The 19,067-nt window shown below is 44.0% G+C and overlaps 22 non-coding genes across 22 annotated transcripts; all 22 read left to right on the top strand.

Annotated features, from left to right (window-relative positions):
• The first annotated feature begins 400 nt into the window (after positions 1 to 400).
• Positions 401 to 482, top strand: TRNAS-UGA (transfer RNA serine (anticodon UGA)). Its single transcript has one exon. It is a non-coding gene; the product is annotated as a tRNA-Ser (tRNA).
• A 546-nt stretch (positions 483 to 1,028) lies between these two features.
• TRNAS-CGA (transfer RNA serine (anticodon CGA)) lies at positions 1,029 to 1,110 on the top strand. The gene has a single exon. It is a non-coding gene; the product is annotated as a tRNA-Ser (tRNA).
• Positions 1,111 to 1,652: 542 nt separating this feature from the next.
• On the top strand, positions 1,653 to 1,734 carry TRNAS-UGA (transfer RNA serine (anticodon UGA)). Its single transcript has one exon. It is a non-coding gene; the product is annotated as a tRNA-Ser (tRNA).
• A 546-nt stretch (positions 1,735 to 2,280) lies between these two features.
• Positions 2,281 to 2,362, top strand: TRNAS-CGA (transfer RNA serine (anticodon CGA)). Its single transcript has one exon. It is a non-coding gene; the product is annotated as a tRNA-Ser (tRNA).
• A 543-nt stretch (positions 2,363 to 2,905) lies between these two features.
• Positions 2,906 to 2,987, top strand: TRNAS-CGA (transfer RNA serine (anticodon CGA)). The gene has a single exon. It is a non-coding gene; the product is annotated as a tRNA-Ser (tRNA).
• A 543-nt stretch (positions 2,988 to 3,530) lies between these two features.
• Positions 3,531 to 3,612, top strand: TRNAS-CGA (transfer RNA serine (anticodon CGA)). The gene has a single exon. It is a non-coding gene; the product is annotated as a tRNA-Ser (tRNA).
• A 541-nt stretch (positions 3,613 to 4,153) lies between these two features.
• TRNAS-UGA (transfer RNA serine (anticodon UGA)) lies at positions 4,154 to 4,235 on the top strand. Its single transcript has one exon. It is a non-coding gene; the product is annotated as a tRNA-Ser (tRNA).
• Positions 4,236 to 4,781: 546 nt separating this feature from the next.
• On the top strand, positions 4,782 to 4,863 carry TRNAS-CGA (transfer RNA serine (anticodon CGA)). The gene has a single exon. It is a non-coding gene; the product is annotated as a tRNA-Ser (tRNA).
• A 543-nt stretch (positions 4,864 to 5,406) lies between these two features.
• On the top strand, positions 5,407 to 5,488 carry TRNAS-CGA (transfer RNA serine (anticodon CGA)). The gene has a single exon. It is a non-coding gene; the product is annotated as a tRNA-Ser (tRNA).
• A 1,791-nt stretch (positions 5,489 to 7,279) lies between these two features.
• Positions 7,280 to 7,361, top strand: TRNAS-CGA (transfer RNA serine (anticodon CGA)). The gene has a single exon. It is a non-coding gene; the product is annotated as a tRNA-Ser (tRNA).
• A 543-nt stretch (positions 7,362 to 7,904) lies between these two features.
• On the top strand, positions 7,905 to 7,986 carry TRNAS-CGA (transfer RNA serine (anticodon CGA)). The gene has a single exon. It is a non-coding gene; the product is annotated as a tRNA-Ser (tRNA).
• A 543-nt stretch (positions 7,987 to 8,529) lies between these two features.
• On the top strand, positions 8,530 to 8,611 carry TRNAS-UGA (transfer RNA serine (anticodon UGA)). The gene has a single exon. It is a non-coding gene; the product is annotated as a tRNA-Ser (tRNA).
• A 1,170-nt stretch (positions 8,612 to 9,781) lies between these two features.
• Positions 9,782 to 9,863, top strand: TRNAS-CGA (transfer RNA serine (anticodon CGA)). Its single transcript has one exon. It is a non-coding gene; the product is annotated as a tRNA-Ser (tRNA).
• A 2,418-nt stretch (positions 9,864 to 12,281) lies between these two features.
• TRNAS-CGA (transfer RNA serine (anticodon CGA)) lies at positions 12,282 to 12,363 on the top strand. The gene has a single exon. It is a non-coding gene; the product is annotated as a tRNA-Ser (tRNA).
• A 542-nt stretch (positions 12,364 to 12,905) lies between these two features.
• Positions 12,906 to 12,987, top strand: TRNAS-CGA (transfer RNA serine (anticodon CGA)). Its single transcript has one exon. It is a non-coding gene; the product is annotated as a tRNA-Ser (tRNA).
• Positions 12,988 to 13,528: 541 nt separating this feature from the next.
• On the top strand, positions 13,529 to 13,610 carry TRNAS-UGA (transfer RNA serine (anticodon UGA)). The gene has a single exon. It is a non-coding gene; the product is annotated as a tRNA-Ser (tRNA).
• Positions 13,611 to 14,152: 542 nt separating this feature from the next.
• On the top strand, positions 14,153 to 14,234 carry TRNAS-UGA (transfer RNA serine (anticodon UGA)). Its single transcript has one exon. It is a non-coding gene; the product is annotated as a tRNA-Ser (tRNA).
• Positions 14,235 to 15,404: 1,170 nt separating this feature from the next.
• TRNAS-CGA (transfer RNA serine (anticodon CGA)) lies at positions 15,405 to 15,486 on the top strand. The gene has a single exon. It is a non-coding gene; the product is annotated as a tRNA-Ser (tRNA).
• Positions 15,487 to 16,027: 541 nt separating this feature from the next.
• Positions 16,028 to 16,109, top strand: TRNAS-UGA (transfer RNA serine (anticodon UGA)). Its single transcript has one exon. It is a non-coding gene; the product is annotated as a tRNA-Ser (tRNA).
• Positions 16,110 to 16,652: 543 nt separating this feature from the next.
• On the top strand, positions 16,653 to 16,734 carry TRNAS-UGA (transfer RNA serine (anticodon UGA)). The gene has a single exon. It is a non-coding gene; the product is annotated as a tRNA-Ser (tRNA).
• A 542-nt stretch (positions 16,735 to 17,276) lies between these two features.
• Positions 17,277 to 17,358, top strand: TRNAS-UGA (transfer RNA serine (anticodon UGA)). The gene has a single exon. It is a non-coding gene; the product is annotated as a tRNA-Ser (tRNA).
• Positions 17,359 to 18,528: 1,170 nt separating this feature from the next.
• TRNAS-CGA (transfer RNA serine (anticodon CGA)) lies at positions 18,529 to 18,610 on the top strand. The gene has a single exon. It is a non-coding gene; the product is annotated as a tRNA-Ser (tRNA).
• The last annotated feature ends 457 nt before the right edge of the window (positions 18,611 to 19,067 follow it).

Raw genomic sequence — 19,067 nt, 5'->3', positions numbered from 1 at the left:
GTTTTAGAGAGCTGGTGGCTCGGAAGGGTTTGTAGTCTGGACCTGTCCTGCCTGATCTAGACAAGTCATGAAAAGAGTACTTTTTTTTATGATGCATGTCTTGTTTAGGCTTTTGGACTCTTTCTTAGTACACTTAAGGGCCCGTTACCACCGCCGTAATATAGGGAAAAGTGCGTAGAAACATGCAGTGATTGATTACCACTCATCTGTGCCCTTTCACTCACTTTGAGTGATGCATGTTGCTATTTTTATTAATTGTATGAAAGCATGCAAAATAAGTGAGGACAACAGGGCACTGCTGGTACGTGCCCCGTCCTTCCGTTACTTTATTTTTTTGGTCTCCGCCTGACATGAGCAGAGCAAGGCTCGTATCCAACAACAGTGACAACATACTCATGCAGCTGCGATGGCCGAGTGGTTAAGGCGTTGGACTTGAAATCCAATCGGGTTTCCCCGCGTAGGTTCGAATCCTGCTTGCAGTGGCATGAGATTTTGCATGGACACCATTTGGTTAAGTTAAGTAAATGTTCACTTCTCATTACGCAATCCTCATCAAGTCACAGAGTTAAACGGCAAAAACTCAAACTAGATGTAAACATTGAGACAATTTCCACACCCAGGAAGTGTTTTAGAGAGCAGGTGCCTCGGAAGGGTTCGTAGTCTGGACCTGTCCTGCATGATCTAGACAAGTCACGAAAAGAGTAATTATTTTTTTTATGAAGCGTGTCTTGTTTAGGCTTTTGGACTCTTTCTTAGTACACTTAAGGGCCCGTTACCACCGCCATAATATAGGGAAAAGAGGGTAGAAATGCGCAGTGATTGATTACCGCCAATCTGTGCCCTGTCACTCACTTTGAGTGATGCTTGTTGCTATTTTTATTAATTGTATGAAAGCATTCAAAATAAGTGGGGGATACAGGGCACTGCTGGTATGTGCCCCGTCTTGCCGTTACTTTAATTTTTAGGTCTCGGACTGACGTGAGCAGCGTATGGCTCGTATACGACAACAGTGAGATCATACTCATGCAGCTGCGATGGCCGAGTGGTTAAGGCGTTGGACTCGAAATCCAATGGGGTTTCCCTGCGCAGGTTCGAATCCTGCTTGCAGCGTAGTGTGATTTTGCATGAACACCATTTGGTTTAGTTAAGTAAATGTTCACTTCTCGTTACACAATCCTCATCAAGTCACAGAGTTAAATGGAAAAAACTCAAACTAGATGTAAACATTGAGACAATTTCCACACCCAGGAAGTGTTTTAGAGAGCTGGTGTCTCGGAAGCGTTTGTAGTCTGGGCCTGTCCTGCCTGATCTAGACTAGTCATGAAAAGAGTACTTTTTTTATGATGCATGTCTTGTTTAGGCTTTTGGACTCTTTCTTAGTACACTTAAGGGCCCGTTACCACCGCCGTAATATAGGGAAAAGAGGGTAGAAATGCGCAGTGATTGATTACCTCTCATCTGTGCCCTGTCACTCACTTTGAGTGATGAGTATTGCTATTTTTATTAATTGTATGAAAGCATGCAAAATAAGTGAGGACAACAGGGCACTGCTGGTATGTGCCCCGTCCTTCTGTTACTTTATTTTTTATGTCTCGGCCTGACGTGAGTAGTGCATGGCTCGTATACGACAACTGTGACATCATACTCACGCAGCTGCGATGGCCGAGTGGTTAAGGCGTTGGGCTTGAAATCCAATGGGGTTTCCCCGCGTAGGTTCGAATCCTGCTTGCAGCGTCATGAGATTTTGCATGAACACCATTTGGTTTAGTTAAGTAAATGTTCACTTCTCGTTACGCAATCCTCATCAAGTCACAGAGTTAAACGGCAAAAACTCAAACTAGATGTAAACATTGAGACAATTTCCACACCCAGGAAGTGTTTTAGAGAGCAGGTGCCTTGGAAGGGTTCGTAGTCTGGACCTGTCCTGCATGATCTAGACAAGTCACGAAAAGAGTAATTATTTTTTTTATGAAGCGTGTCTTGTTTAGGCTTTTGGACTCTTTCTTAGTACACTTAAGGGCCCGTTACCACCGCCGTAATATAGGGAAAAGAGGGTAGAAATGCGCAGTGATTGATTACCGCTCATCTGTGCCCTGTCACTCACTTTGAGTGATGCTTGTTGCTATTTTTATTAATTGTATGAAAGCATTCAAAATAAGTGGGGGATACAGGGCACTGCTGGTTCGTGCCCCGTCCTGCCGTTACTTCAATTTTTAGGTCTCGGCCTGACGTGAGCAGCGTATGGCTCGTATACGACAACAGTGACATCATACTCATGCAGCTGCGATGGCCGAGTGGTTAAGGCGTTGGACTCGAAATCCAATGGGGTTTCCCTGCGCAGGTTCGAATCCTGCTTGCAGCGTAGTGTGATTTTGCATGAACACCAATTGGTTTAGTTAAGTAAATGTTCACTTCTCGTTACGCAATCCTCATCAAGTCACAGAGTTAAATGGAAAAAACTCAAACTAGATGTAAACATTGAGACAATTTCCACACCCAGGAAGTGTTTTAGAGAGCAGGTGGCTCGGAAGGGTTTGTAGTCTGGACCTGTCCTGCCTGATCTAGACAAGTCATGAAAAGAGTACTTTTTTTTATGATGCATGTCTTGTTTAGGCTTTTGGACTCTTTCTTAGTACACTTAAGGGCCCGTTACCACCGCCGTAATATAGGGAAAAGTGGGTAGAAATATGCAGTGATTGATTACCACTCATCTGTGCCCTTTCACTCACTTTGAGTGATGCATGTTGCTATTTGTATTAATTGTATGAAAGCATTCAAAATAAGTGGGGGATACAGGGCACAGCTGGTACGTGCCCCGTCCTGCCGTTACTTTAATTTTTAGGTCTCGGACTGACGTGAGCAGCGAATGGCTCGTATACGACAACAGTGACAACATACTCATGCAGCTGCGATGGCTGAGTGGTTAAGGCGTTGGACTCGAAACTCAATGGGGTTTCCCTGCGCAGGTTCGAATCCTGCTTGCAGCGTAGTGTGATTTTGCATGAACACCATTTAGTTTAGTTAAGTAAATGTTCACTTCTCGTTACGCAATCCTCATCAAGTCACAGAGTTAAATGGAAAAAACTCAAACTAGATGTAAACATTGAGACAATTTCCACACCCAGGAAGTGTTTGAGAGAGCTGGTGGCTCGGAAGGGTTTGTAGTCTGGACCTGTCCTGCCTGATCTAGACAAGTCATGAAAAGAGTACTTTTTTTTATGATGCATGACTTGTTTAGGCTTTTGGACTCTTTCTTAGTACACTTAAGGGCCCGTTACCACCGCCGTAAAATAGGGAAAAGAGGGTAGAAATTCGCAGTGATTGATTACCGCTCATCTGTGCCCTGTCACTCACTTTGAGTGATGCATGTTGCTATTTTTATTAATTGTATGAAAGCATTCAAAATAAGTGAGGACAACAGGGCACTGCTGGTACGTGCCCCGTCCTGCCGTTACTTTAATTTTTAGGTCTCGGACTGACGTGAGCAGCGTATGGCTCGTATACGACAACAGTGAGATCATACTCATGCAGCTGCGATGGCCGAGTGGTTAAGGCGTTGGACTCGAAATCCAATGGGGTTTCCCTGCACAGGTTCGAATCCTGCTTGCAGCGTAGTGTGATTTCGCATGAACACCATTTGGTTTAGTTAAGTAAATGTTCACTTCTCGTTACGCAATCCTCATCAAGTCACAGAGTTAAATGGAAAAAACTCAAACTAGATGTAAACATTGAGACAATTTCCACACCCAGGAAGTGTTTTAGAGAGCTGGTGTCTCGGAAGGGTTTGTAGTCTGGGCCTGTCCTGCCTGATCTAGACAAGTCATGAAAAGAGTACTTTTTTACGATGCATGTCTTGTTTAGGCTTTTGGACTCTTTCTTAGTACACTTAAGGGCCCGTTACCACCGCCGTAATATAGGGAAAAGTGGGTAGAAACATGCAGTGATTGATTACCACTCATCTGTGCCCTTTCACTCACTTTGAGTGATGCATGTTGCTATTTTTATTAATTGTATGAAAGCATGCAAAATAAGTGAGGACAACAGGGCACTGCTGGTACGTGCCCCGTCCTTCCGTTACTTTATTTTTTTGGTCTCCTCCTGACATGAGCAGAGCATGGCTCGTATACGACAACAGTGACATCATACTCATGCAGCTGCGATGGCCGAGTGGTTAAGGCGTTGGACTTGAAATCCAATCGGGTTTCCCTGCGTAGGTTCGAATCCTGCTTGCAGCGGCATGAGATTTTGCATGAACACCATTTGGTTAAGTTAAGTAAATGTTCACTTCTCATTACGCAATCCTCATCAAGTCACAAAGTTAAACGGCAAAAACTCAAACTAGATGTAAACATTGAGACAATTTCCACACCCAGGAAGTGTTTTAGAGAGCAGGTGCCTCGGAAGGGTTCGTAGTCTGGACCTGTCCTGCATGATCTAGACAAGTCACGAAAAGAGTAATTATTTTTTTTATGAAGCGTGCCTTGTTTAGGCTTTTGGACTCTTTCTTAGTACAATTAAGGGCCCGTTACCGCCGCCGTAATATAGGGAAAAGTGGGTAGAAACATGCAGTGATTGATTACCACTCATCTGTGCCTTTTCACTCACTTTGAGTGATGCATGTTGCTATTTTTATTAATTGTATGAAAGCATTCAAAATAAGTGGGGGATACAGGGCACTGCTGGTACGTGCCCCGTCCTGCCGTTACTTTAACTTTTAGGTCTCGGACTGACGTGAGCAGCGTATGGCTCGTATAGGACAACAGTGACAACATACTCATGCAGCTGCGATGGCCGTGTGGTTAAGGCGTTGGACTCGAAATCCAATGGGGTTTCCCTGCGCAGGTTCGAATCCAGCTTGCAGCGTAGTGTGATTTTGCATGAACACCATTTAGTTTAGTTAAGTAAATGTTCACTTCTCGTTACGCAATCCTCATCAAGTCACAGAGTTAAATGGAAAAAACTCAAACTAGATGTAAACATTGAGACAATTTCCACACCCAGGAAGTGTTTTAGAGAGCTGGTGGCTCGGAAGGGTTTCTAGTCTGGACCTGTCCTGCCTGATCTAGACAAGTCATGAAAAGAGTACTTTTTTTTATGATGCATGACTTGTTTAGGCTTTTGGACTCTTTCTTAGTACACTTAAAGGCCCGTTACCACCGCCGTAATATAGGGAAAAGTGGGTAGAAACATGCAGTGATTGATTACCACTCATCTGTGCCCTTTCACTCACTTTGAGTGATGCATGTTGCTATTTTTATTAATTGTATGAAAGCATGCAAAATAAGTGAGGACAACAGGGCACTGCTGGTACGTGCCCCGTCCTTCCGTTACTTTATTTTTTTGGTCTCCGCCTGACATGAGCAGAGCATGGCTCGTATACGACAACAGTGACAACATACTCATGCAGCTGCGATGGCCGAGTGGTTAAGGCGTTGGACTCGAAATCCAATGGGGTTTCCCTGCGCAGGTTCGAATCCTGCTTGCAGCGTAGTGTGATTTTGCATGAACACCATTTGGTTTAGTTAAGTAAATGTTCACTTCTCATTACGCAATCCTCATCAAGTCACAGAGTTAAACTGCAAAAACTCAAACTAGATGTAAACATTGAGACAATTTCCACACCCAGGAAGTGTTTTAGAGAGCAGGTGGCTCGGAAGGGTTCGTAGTCTGGACCTGTCCTGCCTGATCTAGACAAGTCATGAAAAGAGTACTTTTTTTTATGAAGCATGTCTTGTTTAAGCTTTTGGACTCTTTCTGAGTACACTTAAGGGCCCGTTGCCACCGCCGTAATATAGGGAAACGAGGATAGAAATGTGCAGTGATTGATTACCACTCATCGGTGCCCTGTCTCTCACTTTGAGTGATGCGTATTGCTATTTTTATTAATTGTATGAAAGCATGCAAAATAAGTGAGGACAACAGGGCACTGCTGGTACGTGCCCCGTCCTTCTGTTACTTTATTTTTTATGTCTCGGCCTGACGTGAGTAGTGCATGGCTCGTATACGACAACTGTGACATCATACTCACGCAGCTGCGATCGCTGAGTGGTTAAGGCGTTAGACTTGAAATCCAATGGGGTTTCCCCACGTAGGTTCGAATCCTGCTTGCAGCGTCATGAGGTTTTGCATGAACACCTTTTGGTTTAGTTAAGTAAATGTTCACTTCTCGTTACGCAATCCTCATCAAGTCACAGAGTTAAACGGCAAAAACTCAAACTAGATGTAAACATTGAGAAAATTTCCACACCCAGGAAGTGTTTTAGAGAGCAGGTGGCTCGGAAGGGTTCGTAGTCTGGACCTGTCCTGCCTGATCTAGACAAGTCATGAAAAGAGTACTTTTTTTATGAAGCGTGTCTTGTTTAAGCTTTTGGACTCTTTCTGAGTACACTTAAGGGCCCGTTGCCACCGACGTAATATAGGGAAACGAGGATAGAAATGTGCAGTGATTGATTACCGCTCATCGGTGCCCTGTCACTCACTTTGAGTGATGCGTATTGCTATTTTTATTAATTGTATGAAAGCATGCAAAATAAGTGAGGACAACAGGGCACTGCTGGTACGTGCCCCGTCCTTCCGTTACTTTATTTTTTTTGTCTCCGCCTGACATGAGCAGAGCATGGCTCGTATACGACAACAGTGACATCATACTCATGCAGCTGCGATGGCCGAGTGGTTAAGGCGTTGGACTTGAAATTCAATCGGGTTTCCCCTCGTAGGTTCGAATCCTGCTTGCAGCGGCATGAGATTTTGCATGAACACCATTTGGTTAAGTTAAGTAAATGTTCACTTCTCATTACGCAATCCTCATCAAGTCACAGAGTTAAACGGCAAAAACTCAAACTAGATGTAAACATTGAGACAATTTCCACACCCAGGAAGTATTTTAGAGAGCAGGTGCCTCGGAAGCGTTTGTAGTCTGGGCCTGTCCTGCCTGATCTAGACAAGTCATGAAAAGAGTACTTTTTTTATGATGCATGTCTTGTTTAGGCTTTTGGACTCTTTCTTAGTACACTTTAGGGCCCGTTACCACCACCGTAATATAGGGAAAAGTGGGTAGAAACATGCAGTGATTGATTACCACTCATCTGTGCCCTTTCACTCACTTTGAGTGATGCATGTTGCTATTTTTATTAATTGTATGAAAGCATTCAAAATAAGTGGGGGATACAGGGCACTGCTGGTACGTGCCCCGTCCTGCCGTTACTTTAATCTTTAGGTCTCGGACTGACGTGAGCAGCGTATGGCTCGTATACGACAACAGTGACAACATACTCATGCAGCTGCGATGGCCGAGTGGTTAAGGCGTTGGACTCGAAATCCAATGGGGTTTCCCTGCGCAGGTTCGAATCCTGCTTGCAGCGTAGTGTGATTTTGCATGAACACCATTTAGTTTAGTTAAGTAAATGTTCACTTCTCGTTACGCAATCCTCATCAAGTCACAGAGTTAAATGGAAAAAACTCAAACTAGATGTAAACATTGAGACAATTTCCACACCCAGGAAGTGTTTGAGAGAGCTGGTGGCCCGGAAGGGTTTGTAGTCTGGACCTGTCCTGCCTGATCTAGACAAGTCATGAAAAGAGTACTTTTTTTTATGATGCATGACTTGTTTAGGCTTTTGGACTCTTTCTTAGTACACTTAAGGGCCCGTTACCACCGCCGTAATATAGTGAAAAGTGGGTAGAAACATGCAGTGATTGATTACCACTCATCTGTGCCCTTTCACTCACTTTGAGTGATGCATGTTGCTATTTTTATTAATTGTATGAAAGCATGCAAAATAAGTGAGGACAACAGGGCACTGCTGGTACGTGCCCCTTCCTTCCGTTACTTTATTTTTTTGGTCTCCGCCTGACATGAGCAGAGCATGGCTCGTATACGACAACAGTGACAACATAATCATGCAGCTGCAATGGCCGAGTGGTTAAGGCGTTGGACTCGAAATCCAATGGGGTTTCCCTGCGCAGGTTCGAATCCTGCTTGCAGCGTAGTGTGATTTTGCATGAACACCATTTGGTTTAGTTAAGTAAATGTTCACTTCTCATTACGCAATCCTCATCAAGTCACAGAGTTAAACTGCAAAAACTCAAACTAGATGTAAACATTGAGACAATTTCCACACCCAGGAAGTGTTTTAGAGAGCAGGTGGCTCGGAAGGGTTCGTAGTCTGGACCTGTCCTGCCTGATCTAGACAAGTCGTGAAAAGAGTACTTTTTTTTATGAAGCGTGTCTTGTTTAAGCTTTTGGACTCTTTCTGAGTACACTTAAGGGCCCGTTGCCACCGCCGTAATATAGGGAAACGAAGATAGAAATGTGCAGTGATTGATTACCACTCATCGGTACCCTGTCTCTCACTTTGAGTGATGCGTATTGCTATTTTTATTAATTGTATGAAAGCATGCAAAATAAGTGAGGACAACAGGGCACTGCTGGTACGTGCCCCGTCCTTCTGTTACTTTATTTTTTATGTCTCGGCCTGACGTGAGTAGTGCATGGCTCGTATACGACAACTGTGACATCATACCCACGCAGCTGCGATGGCCGAGTGGTTAAGGCGTTGGGCTTGAAATCCAATGGGGTTTCCCCGCGTAGGTTCGAATCCTGCTTGCAGCGTCATGAGATTTTGCATGAACACCATTTGGTTTAGTTAAGTAAATGTTCACTTCTCGTTACGCAATCCTCATCAAGTCACAGAGTTAAACGGCAAAAACTCAAACTAGATGTAAACATTGAGACAATTTCCACACCCAGGCAGTGTTTTAGAAAGCAGGTGCCTTGGAAGGGTTCGTAGTCTGGACCTGTCCTGCATGATCTAGACAAGTCACGAAAAGAGTAATTTTTTTTTTTATGAAGCGTGTCTTGTTTAGGCTTTTGGACTCTTTCTTAGTACACTTAAGGGCCCGTTACCAACGCCGTAATATAGGGAAAAGAGGGTAGAAATGCGCAGTGATTGATTACCGCTCATCTGTGCCCTGTCACTCACTTTGAGTGATGCTTGTTGCTATTTTTATTAACTGTATGAAAGCATTCAAAATAAGTGGGGGATACAGGGCACTGCTGGTACGTGCCCCGTCCTGCCGTTACTTTAATTTTTAGGTCTCGGCCTGACGTGATCAGCGTATGGCTCGTATACGACAACAGTGACATCATACTCATGCAGCTGCGATGGCCGAGTGGTTAAGGCGTTGGACTCGAAATCCAATGGGGTTTCCCTGCGCAGTCCCAATCCTGCTTGCAGCGTAGTGTGATTTTGCATGAACACCATTTGGTTTAGTTAAGTAAATGTTCACTTCTCGTTACGCAATCCTCATCAAGTCACAGAGTTAAATGGAAAAAACTCAAACTAGATGTAAACATTGAGACAATTTCCACACCCAGGAAGTGTTTTAGAGAGCTGGTGGCTCGGAAGGGTTTGTAGTCTGGACCTGTCCTGCCTGATCTAGACAAGTCATGAAAAGAGTACTTTTTTTTATGATGCATGTCTTGTTTAGGCTTTTGGACTCTTTCTTAGTACACTTAAGGGCCCGTTACCACCGCCGTAATATAGGAAAAAGTGGGTAGAAACATGCAGTGATTGATTACCACTCATCTGTGCCCTTTCACTCACTTTGAGTGATGCATGTTGCTATTTTTATTAATTGTATGAAAGCATGCAAAATACGTGAGGACAACAGGGCACTGCTGGTACGTGCCACGTCCTTCCGTTACTTTATTTTTTTGGTCTCCGCCTGACATGAGCAGAGCATGGCTCGTATACGACAACAGTGACATCATACGCATGCAGCTGCGATGGCCGAGTGGTTAAGGCGTTGGACTCGAAATCCAATGGGATTTCCCTGCGCAGGTTCGAATCCTGCTTGCTGCGTAGTGTGATTTTGCATGAACACCATTTGGTTTAGTTAAGGAAATGTTCACTTCTCGTTACGCAATCCTCATCAAGTCACAGAGTTAAATGGCAAAAACTCAAACTAGATGTAAACATTGAAACAATTTCCACACCTAGGAAGTGTTTTAGAGAGCAGGTGGCTCGGAAGGGTTTGTAGTCTGGACCTATCCTGCCTGATCTAGACAAGTTACGAAATGAGTAACTTTTTTAATGAAGTGTGTCTTGTTTAGGCTTTTGGACTCTTTCTGAGTACACTTAAGGGCCCGTTGCCACCGCCGTAATATATGGAAACGAGGGTAGAAATGTGCAGTGATTGATTACCGCTCATCTGTGCCCTGTCACTCATTTTGAGTGATGCATATTGCTATTTTTATTAATTGTATGAAAGTATGCGAAATGTGAGGACAACGGGGCACTGCTGGTATGTGCCCCGTCCTTCCGTTATTTTATTTTTTAGGTCTCGACCTGACATGAGTAGCGCATGGCTCGTATACGACAACAGTGACATCATACTCACGCAGCTGCGATGGCCGAGTGGTTAAGGCGTTGGACTTGAAATCCAATGGGGTTTCCCCGTGTAGTTTCGAATCCTGCTTGCAGCGGCATGAGATTTTGCATGAACACCATTTGGTTTAGTTAAGTAAATGTTCACTTCTCATTACGCAATCCTCATCAAGTCACAGAGTTAAACTGCAAAAACTCAAACTAGATGTAAACATTGAGACAATTTCCACACCCAGGAAGTGTTTTAGAGAGCAGGTGGCTCGGAAGGGTTCGTAGTCTGGACCTGTCCTGCCTGATCTAGACAAGTCATGAAAAGAGTACTTTTTTTTATGAAGCGTGTCTTGTTTAAGCTTTTGGACTCTTTCTGAGTACACTTAAGGGCCCGTTGCCACCGACGTAATATAGGGAAACGAGGATAGAAATGTGCAGTGATTGATTACCACTCATCGGTGCCCTGTCTCTCACTTTGAGTGATGCGTATTGCTATTTTTATTAATTGTATGAAAGCATGCAAAATAAGTGAGGACAACAGGGCACTGCTGGTACGTGGCCCGTCCTTCTGTTACTTTATTTTTTATGTCTCGGCCTGACGTGAGTAGTGCATGGCTCGTATACGACAACTGTGACATCATACTCACGCAGCTGCGATGGCCGAGTGGTTAAGGCGTTAGACTTGAAATCCAATGGGGTTTCCCCGCGTAGGTTCGAATCCTGCGTGCAGCGTCATGAGATTTTGCATGAACACCATTTGGTTTAGTTAAGTAAATGTTCACTTCTCGTTACGCAATCCTCATCAAGTCACAGAGTTAAATGGCAAAAACTCAAACTAGATGTAAACATTGAGACAATTTCCACACCCAGGAAGTGTTTTAGAGAGCAGGTGGCTCGGAAGGGTTCGTAGTATGGGCCTGGCCTGCCTGATCTAGACAAGTCATGAAAAGAGTACTTTTTTTATGAAGCGTGTCTTGTTTAAGCTTTTGAACTCTTTCTGAGTACACTTAAGGGCCCGTTGCCACCGACGTAATATAGGGAAACGAGGATAGAAAAGTGCAGTGATTGATTACCGCTCATCGGTGCCCTGTCACTCACTTTGAGTGATGCGTATTGCTATTTTTATTAATTGTATGAAAGCATGCAAAATAAGTGAGGACAACAGGGCACTGCTGGTACATGCCCCGTCCTTCTGTTACTTTATTTTTTATGTCTCGGCCTGACGTGAGTAGTGCATGGCTCGTATACGACAACTGTGACATCATAGTCACGCAGCTGCGATGGCCGAGTGGTTAAGGGGTTGGACTTGAAATCCAATGGAGTTTCCCCGCGTAGGTTCGAATCCTGCTTGCAGCGTCATGAGATTTTGCATGAACACTATTTGGTTTAGTTAAGTAAATGTTCACTTTTCGTTACGCAATCCTCATCAAGTCACAGAGTTAAACGGCAAAAACTCAAACTAGATGTAAACATTGAGACAATTTCCACACCCAGGAAGTGTTTTAGAGAGCAGGTCCCTCGGAAGGGTTCGTAGTCTGGACCTGTCCTGCATGATCTAGACAAGTCACGAAAAGAGTAATTATTTTTTTTATGAAGCGTGTCTTGTTTAGGCTTTTGGACTCTTTCTTAGTACACTTAAGGGCCCGTTACCACCGCCGTAATATAGGGAAAAGAGGGTAGAAATGCGCAGTGATTGATTACCGCTCATCTGTGCCCTGTCACTCACTTTGAGTGATGCTTGTTGCTATTTTTATTAATTGTATGAAAGCATTCAAAATAAGTGGGGGATACAGGGCACTGCTGGTACGTGCCCCGTCCTGCTGTTACTTTAATTTTTAGGTCTCGGCCTGACGTGAGCAGCGTATGGCTCGTATACGACAACAGTGACATCATACTCATGCAGCTGCGATGGCCAAGTGGTTAAGGCGTTGGACTCGAAATCCAATGGGGTTTCCCTGCGCAGGTTTGAATCCTGCTTGCAGCGTAGTGTGATTTTGCATGAACACCATTTGGTTTAGTTAAGTAAATGTTCACTTCTCGTTACCCAATCCTCATCAAGTCACAGAGTTAAATGGAAAAAACTCAAACTAGATGTAAACATTGAGACAATTTCCACACCCGGGAAGTGTTTTAGAGAGCTGGTGTCTCGGAAGGGTTTTTAGTCTGGACCTGTCCTGCCTGATCTAGACAAGTCATGAAAAGAGTACTTTTTTTATGATGCATATCTTGTTTAGGCTTTTGGACTCTTTCTTAGTACACTTAAGGGCCCGTTACCACCGCCGTAATATAGGGAAAAGTGGGTAGAAACATGCAGTGATTGATTACCACTCATCTGTGCCCCTTCACTCACTTTGAGTGATGCATGCTGCTATTTTTATTAATTGTATGAAAGCATGCAAAATAAGTGAGGACAACAGGGCACTGCTGGTACGTGCCTCGTCCTTCCGTTACTTTATTTTTTTGGTCTCTGCCTGACATGAGCAGAGCATGGCTCGTATACGACAACTGTGACATCATACTCATGCAGCTGCGATGGCCGAGTGGTTAAGGTGTTGGACTCGAAATCCAATGGGGTTTCCCTGCGCAGGTTTGAATCCTGCTTGCAGCGTAGTGTGATTTTGCACGAACACCATTTGGTTTAGTTAAGGAAATGTTCACTTCTCGTTACGCAATCCTCATCAAGTCACAGAGTAAAATGGCAAAAACTCAAACTAGATGTAAACATTGAAACAATTTCCACACCTAGGAAGTGTTTTAGAGAGCAGGTGACTCGGAAGGGTTTGTAGTCTGGACCTATCCTGCCTGATCTAGACAAGTTACGAAATGAGTACTTTTTTTATGATGCATGTCTTGTTTAGGCTTTTGGACTCTTCTTAGTACACTTAAGGGCCCGTTGCCACCGCCGTAATATATGGAAACGAGGGAAGAAATGTGCAGTGATTGATTACCGCTCATCTGTGCCCTGTCACTCATTTTGAGTGATGCATATTGCTATTTTTATTAATTGTATGAAAGTATGCGAAATAATTGAGGACAACAATGCACTGCTGGTATGTGCCCCGTCCTTCCGTTACTTTATTTTTTAGGTCTCGACCTCACATGAGTAGCGCATGGCTCGTATACGACAACAGTGACATCATACTCACGCAGCTGTGATGGCCGAGTGGTTAAGGCGTTGGACTTGAAATCCAATGGGGTTTCCCCGCGTAGGTTCGAATTCTGCTTGCAGCGGCATGAGTTTTTGCATGAACACCATTTGGTTTAGTTAAGTAAATGTTCACTTCTCATTACGCAATCCTCATCAAGTCACAGAGTTAAACGGCAAAAACTCAAACTAGATGTAAACATTGAGAAAATTTCCACACCCAGGAAGTGTTTTAGAGAGCAGGTGGCTCGGAAGGGTTCGTAGTCTGGACCTGTCCTGCCTGATCTAGACAAGTCATGAAAAGAGTACTTTTTTTATGAAGCGTGTCTTGTTTAAGCTTTTGGACTCTTTCTGAGTACACTTAAGGGCCTGTTGCCAATGACGTAATATAGGGAAACGAGGATAGAAATGTGCAGTGATTGATTACCGCTCATCGGTGCCCTGTCACTCACTTTGAGTGATGCGTATTGCTATTTTTATTAATTGTATGAAAGCATGCAAAATAAGTGAGGACAACAGGGCACTGCTGGTACGTGCCCCGTCCTTCTGTTACTTTATTTTTTATGTCTCGGCCTGACGTGAGTAGTGCATGGCTCGTATACGACAACTGTGACATCATACTCCCGCAGCTGCGATGGCCGAGTGGTTAAGGCGTTGGGCTTGAAATCCAATGGGGTTTCCCCGCGTAGGTTCGAATCCTGCTTGCAGCGTCATGAGATTTTGCATGAACACCATTTGGTTTAGTTAAGTAAATGTTCACTTCTCGTTACGCAATCCTCATCAAGTCACAGAGTTAAACGGCAAAAACTCAAACTAGATGTAAACATTGAGACAATTTCCACACCCAGGAAGTGTTTTAGAGAGCAGGTGCCTTGGAAGGGTTCGTAGTCTGGACCTGTCCTGCATGATCTAGACAAGTCACGAAAAGAGTAATTATTTTTTTTATGAAGCGTGTCTTGTTTAGGCTTTTGGACTCTTTCTTAGTACACTTAAGGGCCCGTTACCAACGCCGTAATATAGGGAAAAGAGGGTAGAAATGCGCAGTGATTGATTACCGCTCATCTGTGCCCTGTCACTCACTTTGAGTGATGCTTGTTGCTATTTTTATTAACTGTATGAAAGCATTCAAAATAAGTGGGGGATACAGGGCACTGCTGGTACGTGCCCCGTCCTGCCGTTACTTTAATTTTTAGGTCTCGGCCTGACGTGATCAGCGTATGGCTCGTATACGACAACAGTGACATCATACTCATGCAGCTGCGATGGCCGAGTGGTTAAGGCGTTGGACTCGAAATCCAATGGGGTTTCCCTGCGCAGTCCCAATCCTGCTTGCAGCGTAGTGTGATTTTGCATGAACACCATTTGGTTTAGTTAAGTAAATGTTCACTTCTCGTTACGCAATCCTCATCAAGTCACAGAGTTAAATGGAAAAAACTCAAACTAGATGTAAACATTGAGACAATTTCCACACCCAGGAAGTGTTTTAGAGAGCTGGTGGCTCGGAAGGGTTTGTAGTCTGGACCTGTCCTGCCTGATCTAGACAAGTCATGAAAAGGGTACTTTTTTTTATGATGCATGTCTTGTTTAGGCTTTTGGACTCTTTCTTAGTACACTTAAGGGCCCGTTACCACCGCTGTCATATAGGAAAAAGTGGGTAGAAACATGCAGTGATTGATTACCACTCATCTGTGCCCTTTCACTCACTTTGAGTGATGCATGTTGCTATTTTTATTAATTGTATGAAAGCATGCAAAATACGTGAGGACAACAGGGCACTGCTGGTACGTGCCCCGTCCTTCCGTTACTTTATTTTTTTGGTCTCCGCCTGACATGAGCAGAGCATGGCTCGTATACGACAACAGTGACATCATACTCATGCAGCTGCGATGGCCGAGAGGTTAAGGCGTTGGACTCGAAATCCAATGGGATTTCCCTGCGCAGGTTCGAATCCTGCTTGCTGCGTAGTGTGCTTTTGCATGAACACCATTTGGTTTAGTTAAGGAAATGTTCACTTCTCGTTACGCAATCCTCATCAAGTCACAGAGTTAAATGGCAAAAACTCAAACTAGATGTAAACATTGAAACAATTTCCACACCTAGGAAGTGTTTTAGAGAGCAGGTGGCTCGGAAGGATTTGTAGTCTGGACCTATCCTGCCTGATCTAGACAAGTTACGAAATGAGTAATTTTTTTAATGAAGTGTGTCTTGTTTAGGCTTTTGGACTCTTTCTGAGTACACTTAAGGGCCCGTTGCCACCGCCGTAATATATGGAAACGAGGGTAGAAATGTGCAGTGATTGATTACCGCTCATCTGTGCCCTGTCACTCATTTTGAGTGATGCATATTGCTATTTTTATTAATTGTATGAAAGTATGCGAAATGTGAGGACAACAGGGCACTGCTGGTATGTGCCCCGTCCTTCCGTTACTTTATTTTTTAGGTCTCGACCTGACATGAGTAGTGCATGGCTCGTATACGACAACAGTGACATCATACTCACGCAGCTGCGATGGCCGAGTGGTTAAGGCGTTGGACTTGAAATCCAATGGGGTTTCCCCGCGTAGGTTCGAATCCTGCTTGCAGCGGCATGAGATTTTGCATGAACACCATTTAGTTTAGTTAAGTAAATGTTCACTTCTCATTACGCAATCCTCATCAAGTCACAGAGTTAAACTGCAAAAACTCAAACTAGATGTAAACATTGAGACAATTTCCACACCCAGGAAGTGTTTTAGAGAGCAGGTGGCTCGGAAGGGTTCGTAGTCTGGACCTGTCCTGCCTGATCTAGACAAGTCATGAAAAGAGTACTTTTTTTTATGAAGCGTGTCTTGTTTAAGCTTTTGGACTCTTTCTGAGTACACTTAAGGGCCCGTTGCCACCGCCGTAATATAGGGAAACGAGGATAGAAATGTGCAGTGATTGATTACCGCTCATCGGTGCCCTGTCACTCACTTTGAGTGATGCGTATTGCTATTTTTATTAATTGTATGAAAGCATGCAAAATAAGTGAGGACAACAGGGCACTGCTGGTACATGCCCCGTCCTTCTGTTACTTTATTTTTTATGTCTCGGCCTGACATGAGTAGTGCATGGCTCGTATACGACAACTGTGACATCATAGTCACGCAGCTGCGATGGCCGAGTGGTTAAGGCGTTAGACTTGAAATCCAATGGGGTTTCCCCGCGTAGGTTCGAATCCTGCTTGCAGCGTCCTGAGATTTTGCATGAACACCATTTGGTTTAGTTAAGTAAATGTTCACTTCTCGTTACGCAATCCTCATCAAGTCACAGAGTTAAACGGCAAAAACTCAAACTAGATGTAAACATTGAGAAAATTTCCACACCCAGGAAGTGTTTTAGAGAGCAGGTGGCTCGGAAGGGTTCGTAGTCTGGACCTGTCCTGCCTGATCTAGACAAGTCATGAAAAGAGTACTTTTTTTATGAAGCGTGTCTTGTTTAAGCTTTTGGACTCTTTCTGAGTACACTTAAGGGCCTGTTGCCCCCGACGTAATATAGGGAAACGAGGATAGAAATGTGCAGTGATTGATTACCGCTCATCGGTGCCCTGTCACTCACTTTGAGTGATGCGTATTGCTATTTTTATTAATTGTATGAAAGCATGCAAAATAAGTGAGGACAACAGGGCACTGCTGGTACGTGCCCCGTCCTTCTGTTACTTTATTTTTTATGTCTCGGCCTGACGTGAGTAGTGCATGGCTCGTATACGACAACTGTGACATCATACCCACGCAGCTGCGATGGCCGAGTGGTTAAGGCGTTGGGCTTGAAATCCAATGGGGTTTCCCCGCGTAGGTTCGAATCCTGCTTGCAGCGTCATGAGATTTTGCATGAACACCATTTGGTTTAGTTAAGTAAATGTTCACTTCTCGTTACGCAATCCTCATCAAGTCACAGAGTTAAACGGCAAAAACTCAAACTAGATGTAAACATTGAGACAATTTCCACACCCAGGCAGTGTTTTAGAGAGCAGGTGCCTTGGAAGGGTTCGTAGTCTGGACCTGTCCTGCATGATCTAGACAAGTCACGAAAAGAGTAATTTTTTTTTTTATGAAGCGTGTCTTGTTTAGGCTTTTGGACTCTTTCTTAGTACACTTAAGTGCCCGTTACCAACGCCGTAATATAGGGAAAAGAGGGTAGAAATGCGCAGTGATTGATTACCGCTCATCTGTGCCCTGTCACTCACTTTGAGTGATGCTTGTTGCTATTTTTATTAACTGTATGAAAGCATTCAAAATAAGTGGGGGATACAGGGCACTGCTGGTACGTGCCCCGTCCTGCCGTTACTTTAATTTTTAGGTCTCGGCCTGACGTGATCAGCGTATGGCTCGTATACGACAACAGTGACATCATACTCATGCAGCTGCGATGGCCGAGTGGTTAAGGCGTTGGACTCGAAATCCAATGGGGTTTCCCTGCGCAGTCCCAATCCTGCTTGCAGCGTAGTGTGATTTTGCATGAACACCATTTGGTTTAGTTAAGTAAATGTTCACTTCTCGTTACGCAATCCTCATCAAGTCACAGAGTTAAATGGAAAAAACTCAAACTAGATGTAAACATTGAGACAATTTCCACACCCAGGAAGTGTTTTAGAGAGCTGGTGGCTCGGAAGGGTTTGTAGTCTGGACCTGTCCTGCCTGATCTAGACAAGTCATGAAAAGAGTACTTTTTTTTATGATGCATGTCTTGTTTAGGCTTTTGGACTCTTTCTTAGTACACTTAAGGGCCCGTTACCACCGCCGTAATATAGGAAAAAGTGGGTAGAAACATGCAGTGATTGATTACCACTCATCTGTGCCCTTTCACTCACTTTGAGTGATGCATGTTGCTATTTTTATTAATTGTATGAAAGCATGCAAAATACGTGAGGACAACAGGGCACTGCTGGTACGTGCCACGTCCTTCCGTTACTTTATTTTTTTGGTCTCCGCCTGACATGAGCAGAGCATGGCTCGTATACGACAACAGTGACATCATACTCATGCAGCTGCGATGGCCGAGTGGTTAAGGCGTTGGACTCGAAATCCAATGGGATTTCCCTGCGCAGGTTCGAATCCTGCTTGCTGCGTAGTGTGATTTTGCATGAACACCATTTGGTTTAGTTAAGGAAATGTTCACTTCTCATTACGCAATCCTCATCAAGTCACAGAGCTAAATGGCAAAAACTCAAACTAGATGTAAACATTGAAACAATTTCCACACCTAGGAAGTGTTTTAGAGAGCAGGTGGCTCGGGAGGGTTTGTAGTCTGGACCTATCCTGCCTGATCTAGACAAGTTACGAAATGAGTAACTTTTTTAATGAAGTGTGTCTTGTTTAGGCTTTTGGACTCTTTCTGAGTACACTTAAGGGCCCGTTGCCACCGCCGTAATATATGGAAACGAGGGTAGAAATGTGCAGTGATTGATTACCGCTCATCTGTGCCCTGTCACTCATTTTGAGTGATGCATATTGCTATTTTTATTAATTGTATGAAAGTATGCGAAATGTGAGGACAACAGGGCACTGCTGGTATGTGCCCCGTCC

The sequence above is a fragment of the Lissotriton vulgaris genome, chromosome 11, assembly GCF_964263255.1.
Source record: "Lissotriton vulgaris chromosome 11, aLisVul1.2, whole genome shotgun sequence".
NCBI lineage: Eukaryota > Metazoa > Chordata > Amphibia > Caudata > Salamandridae > Lissotriton > Lissotriton vulgaris.
The sequence above is the reverse complement of the archived record's forward strand: the minus strand, read 5'-3'. Positions and strand labels throughout refer to the sequence as shown.